Source organism: Chenopodium quinoa, unplaced genomic scaffold (genome assembly GCF_001683475.1).
Source record: "Chenopodium quinoa cultivar QQ74 unplaced genomic scaffold, ASM168347v1, whole genome shotgun sequence".
Taxonomy (NCBI): domain Eukaryota; kingdom Viridiplantae; phylum Streptophyta; class Magnoliopsida; order Caryophyllales; family Amaranthaceae; genus Chenopodium; species Chenopodium quinoa.
The window spans coordinates 3,100,545-3,106,544 of NW_018744626.1; the positions used below are offsets into that span (position 1 = coordinate 3,100,545).

The 6,000-nt window shown below is 27.4% G+C and overlaps 1 long non-coding RNA gene across 1 annotated transcript; it reads right to left on the minus strand.

Annotated features, from left to right (window-relative positions):
• Nucleotides 1-946: 946 nt before the first annotated feature.
• LOC110700791 lies at nucleotides 947-2,650 on the minus strand. The gene is made up of 2 exons (XR_002507275.1): nucleotides 2,503-2,650; nucleotides 947-1,482 (listed from the first exon to the last, which is right to left on the minus strand). It is a non-coding gene; the product is annotated as an uncharacterized LOC110700791 (long non-coding RNA).
• Between the last annotated feature and the right edge of the window lie 3,350 nt (nucleotides 2,651-6,000).

Consider the following 6,000-nt stretch of genomic DNA (forward strand, 5'->3'; position numbering starts at 1 on the left):
CTGAAAAATTGTGTTACCGAATTGATAATACCGCATCAAATTTACATGTACATTGATCTATGACTTTAATAATTAATATCTTTGATAAAGTTCATTAACATTTATTAAGTGAAATGGTTAAAGTTTTTTGTCACTAATTCCAACTTGTTCTTTAATTGAATTAGCAAAAAGCCAAACCATAAAAACCTAGTTAGCTACAAATAAATAAAATAATCAGCCATTCCAATTATTTCGTTAATTAGTTGAGTGATAAGTGGTATTTGAGTGCCAAAAAAAAAAAGCCTAAATTAACTTGGGTTTTTGAAAAAATAAAAAGTAAAATTATTCGTTAAATAGTACTCCGTAAGAACTAAGAAGCATAAATGTGCATATATATTTTAGGTTTTTGAAAAAATAAAATAAAATAGTCATGCAGACTACAAAAAGTATGCAAACGAATTTTAGTAAAAAAAAAAAAAATATACACCTTTAGTTTATACTCCGTAAAATATAAGCACGTAAAATCCTGTTCATTTTTCAATTTATTACGTAGTAAAACTCTTGAACGGTGAATGTTTGGTAGAATAGTCAGTTGGACAATTCCCAAGACACATACTCCATATCATTGAGTTTTTTTAAGCATCTTCATTAAATCATGACTTGCAATAGAATTAAGTTCCCACTCAACCTTTGTATAAATGACCATTTAACATTTATTATACTAAAAAAACACTAAATTGTAACATTTAAACTAAATTTAGGAAAAAAAATTACAACTTTTAAACAGAATTGAGCTTTAATATTAGGTAATAGCTTCACGTATACTGATGAAATAGGCCGATCAAATTTATACTCAATTCAACTCGTTTATAAGTTAGGATCATGAATTCATGATCAATCGACCTTTAATTGTATGAACTGTTATTACTTATATAAGGAACTTTTAAGTTTTAACACATTTAATTTATGTGAGTTCGTAGGAAATATATTACTCAAAGGTAACGCCTACATGGCTCCATTCATGATGCACACTTTAATTTTACAAGAAAAACAACTCTCATACAACACTTTAATAGAAACTAGCTAGAAAAACAACTCATTCAGACCAGAATATATAAGGTAAACAAATTGCCAGTACATGGAGCTAGATAGATTGATAGATAATGGTACTCTCTAACTTCATCGGTCCGATTTAAGTTACATTAGTTAGTTTGAACGGCAGTTCAAGTTACGTTAGTTAGTTTGAACGGCAGTTCAAACATGACTATTAATTTCAGACGGAGAGAGTACTTAAGTCATCATAGTCGATGATGGAACCCTAATGAGGACAGCAAAGGCATCTCCTGCGAAAGCCATGGCAAATTCCTGCTCTCATTCCCTCCGACCTGCAAATGGCGTCACAGTTGGAATCACTTGCGCATGGCCCTTTTTTTGTTTTACTTGGAACTTTGCATTTCTTTCCAATTCCCAAGAATCCTTCTGCCACTCTTGGCCCCACACCCTCTACAAATCACATTTTTATTAGCCACAAAATTGGAGGAAATAATTGACATTAAAATAATTTTGCCAATTGGTAAATAAAAAAACTTACTCCGGCTTGGTAAAAAAAACTAACAATGTGCGATAATTTGGTAAAAATAATAAACTCCGACGACATTTTAACCAAAAATCTATTTTTTTTTTCCGACAACCTCTTTAAAAATCCTATTTTAATTTATTTTTGTGTTCTTAAATTTATTTTTTCCATTTAAAATATTAAATTTACATGTCATCCCTTTTTATTTCCAACCCCTTTTTAAAAAATTTCGTTAATAAGGGTATGAAACTTAAGTGAAAATTGATACTTAACGTTTTTTTTTCTTCAAATTGTTATTTCCGTAAAAAAAGGTTGGTAAAATAACAAGAAAAACGAACTATATTAAGCATTCGCGAGTAATTTATCGAAATTTTTTGTATTTTATCGGTTAAGTGTCACCTGAGATTATTTTATTTATCAAATTATCGCTTAAGGTTAGTTTTTTTTTTTTACCAATTTGTCGCCGGAGTAAGTTTTTTAACAAATTATCGCTAAGGGTCTTTTTTATTAAGATTAATACTTCGTGACATTATATTATATTTTACTCCTTCCGTCCCTTATTTAATGGCGTATTTAATGGCGTATTTGTAGATTTCTTGATAAAATAATGATTGAGACTATAAATATGTATGTGAGATTAGAACGAGATAAACAGATAGAAAAGATGTGAAATTAATTATTAAATAGAAGGAGGAAGAAAGTTTTGAAAATGATGACAAAAGTACGTAAAATAAAATGATCAAAGAGAGGGTAATTTTATCAAAAAATACTCTTTAAGTAGAAATAGGCTATTAATTTTGACTATTAAAAATAGAGGGGATGGAGGGAGTATAATTTTCCTACAAATCCACATTATATACAATGCATACAAAATTTAACATAGAATATACTTGTAGCATTATAACATTACATAACAAAATTAATAAGGGGAGAAATGGAAGCTATACCTAAGGTCAAGGCAAGCAAGAAGATAAGAACAAAGGCTGCAAATGGTTTCATTATTGACTTCCCTTGAAATTTTAGCAAAAGAGAGTTTTATTTGATTTAGAAAATAGCTTAAGAGTATTAGTTTGGTTATGAAGTAAAGCTATAGGTTACTTTTATATGAGTAGGAATCCTTGACAAGTGTAACATTGGTACTCTCCATGTGTGCAACAAGTTACACGTAACATACCATGACATGATATTTTGACACGTCTTTTTTTCCATTTTTTTTTATTTTGGGAGGCGGCTTTGCATAGAAATAGTTCATACTGCCAATCGGTCATGTCTTATTAATTAATTATACAGTACAAGTATGTTTAAAAATATGTACGGAGTACAATTTATAATTTAAACAATACAAAGTATATAATTGTTTTCTATTTGCAAAATATAGCATTTGTAATAAATTAACTAATCTAATTGTTAGAGACTTAGAGGTAAGGATGGCAATTCCATCAGGATCCGACTATACCCCGTCCTGATCCGAGGAAAAATGTCCACTCTGAGTTCGTAAAAAAAGTAATTCGACTTCAACTCCATTAAAATAACTTGACTCTGAGTAGGAGGAGGGTCAGAAACGAATCCTACAAAAAAAATCCGAATCCGACAAATGTCCGGCTCCAACAGATTATCCGACTCCGACTCTAATGGATCGTGGATTTGGGTGTGGATCGTAGCGGGCCCCAAATAGCCCAATTTAGGATTTTTGGGTGATTTGGGATTTTTTTTTCTAGTAGTGGAGACTATGTAACTAGAATAAAAAATAAAATAAAAAATAAAAAATTGTACATCTAATATTATATAATTGAACATTTCAATTGTAAATGAAAATGAACATATAGTGTTGTTGTTTATTCATCAACATTTTTAAGCTTCAAATGAAATGCCTGATTTGTTCAATTCTCTTGAATGAATATCTTGCAATTTGCTGAATTATACGTAGTATAATTTAATACCTGTTAAATAAATCAACAATACTTTTTTTTTTTAATAATGAACAAAATGCTAATGTCTAATATTATTAATGCTAATGTTAGTTGAACATCCTTTACTATAAAAACGAACATTTTACACAACTGAAAAACACAAAATTTGTAATAATTAAAAAAGAAAATATATATTTTTATTTTATAAGAATGAACATCATACTACATGAAAATGAACATTTATTTTATATGAATGAATATCATACTATATCAAAATGAACATTTTTTGTATAAGAATGAACATCATGCGGCATGAAAATGAACATTTAATTATTGAGAAATACAAAATTATGGTAAAATATGTTTAGTTAGAAAATCTTTATTTTTTTATTGTAAATGTTCATTTCTCGACAAAGGACAAGCCAGAGTTGGTTGGTCTCGAGTCTGGCTATTATCTGCTCATTGAATTGATGGTTAAAAGTCTAATATCAGTTTATATTCTCTAATCACACTCCCTCTTATGAGAGCTCTTTGAGTTTGAAATTTAGATGCATCATGAGCCCTTATTCACATACCTTGGGTGAAATATTTCACTTGAAAGAGGGGGTGAGTGAGATTTGAACTCCTAAGTCCTGGCTATGGTTAAAGCCTAGGATCGGTTAATATACTTTATCACTAATTAATTCCATTTCTTTTTACATTTCTAATTATATAGAGATTCAAAACAAAGAAGATAAATCATACAGATAATTTATAAATAACATTATTTGTCACATTGCGTGTGTTTCTTAATAGCTTATTATTTATGTTAACTCCACTATAAGTATACACTAGTATATGATTTGACTCGTTTACACCGATATAATTATTGACATGTAAAAGTCAATTTGTTTTGGTCAAAAACACATTTGCATACTGAGAAACTAACAGGGTTGTAGATTATATTGCCTTTACGACACAAAACAAACAACGTAACCATAACAAATAGACCCCTTCATAGACAATTAATTTTTCTATTTTGTTATTTTATGCGGATCAAGGGCTCCTTCCCCTTCTTCCCATTCCGATTTGTATTTTTTACTGAGTAAATACTTGGTATTAAATAGAAGATGCAAGGTATCAAAAAAAAAAAAAAAAAAAAAAATAGAAGATGCATTTAATTGTAATCTTGTACATTTTTATTTCTAAATAGAAGATGTATTTAATTGTAATAAGCTTGTATATTTAAAAATTAAATAGAAATCAGTAATAGCACGTGCCTCGTGTTCTTATAGGCTAGTTAGTTAAAAAAAAAAATCATAACTATTGATCATCAATAATGAACCTACTATTTATTGAGACGAATCAATAAATAAAAAGCAATATGAGTATATGACTATATTTATTAAGACGAATCAATAAATAAAAAGCAATATGAGTATATGACTATATTATGTTGTATATATGAAAAGTAATTTAGAAAATTTTATTGACAAATTAATTAAAGAAAGAACAGAGAAAATAAAATTTTTAAATTTAAACCAACGAGGTCTTGAAGTTCAAATCTTTTGCTTTTATTTATATACTAGATATAAGCCCGTGCAATGCACGGTTCTAGTAAATCATTTTATTTAATTTAAAATTTTGTATATTAATGAAGACCATTCATTACATATATGGATAACATTCCTAATATCATAAGATAATTTTATAATTTTAACACTAAAGTTATCTATTGTTGTTTTATTTATTTTACGTGACGCTTGAATTTAAAATCTTAAACCTTATTAATTAATTTTGCTTATGTGACAATTTAAATTTTTAATTAAAAAAAATGACAAATCTTGTTTTTTTTTTTATGAGGATGATCCAGTTTAACAAATGACATTTTCGTAAATAAAGCAAAAATTCTATTCAATTTTATTCAACTGTGGAGCCCACAATAATGAAAAAGTTGTTGATTTATTCATGAAAATTCCCCCATGAGAAATGAATTTTGTTTCTCACCATGAGAAACAAGAAATTTTTCATTTTTTATTGATAAAAATAAGTCTTTTTCTTATGAGATTTTTTTTAATATACTCGTTATGTTTAAAATGTTATTCTAATTTATAATCTTTTAGCTATTTAAAATTATGGGGAATTATATAGATTTAGATTTATTCGTCTCGATTAGTACATTATTAAAATCAAACTTTTATAATATTTGGTAGGGAGGGATTAAAGATATTTGCGATCAAAAATTTGGATCCATATATGTAAAAAAAGATAATTATTACTTAGTTTTTTTTTTTTTTAAAGAAGATAATCATTTGTTTTTTTTTATTTTAATAATATAAATTTTAATTATTCACTATTCGTTGTTTTTACCTATATATGTGTCAAAATTCTTAAATCTTATTTGTCACTTTTGTTTAGGCGACGAGTAAATTTTTTAATTCTAAAATAAATTATTAATCTAATTTTTCATTGGACAAAATAATACCTATTCTTATGTGGCGAGCCGAATGCTCTCGAATTCTAATAAATCTTTTTAATTAATTTAAGATTTTTTTT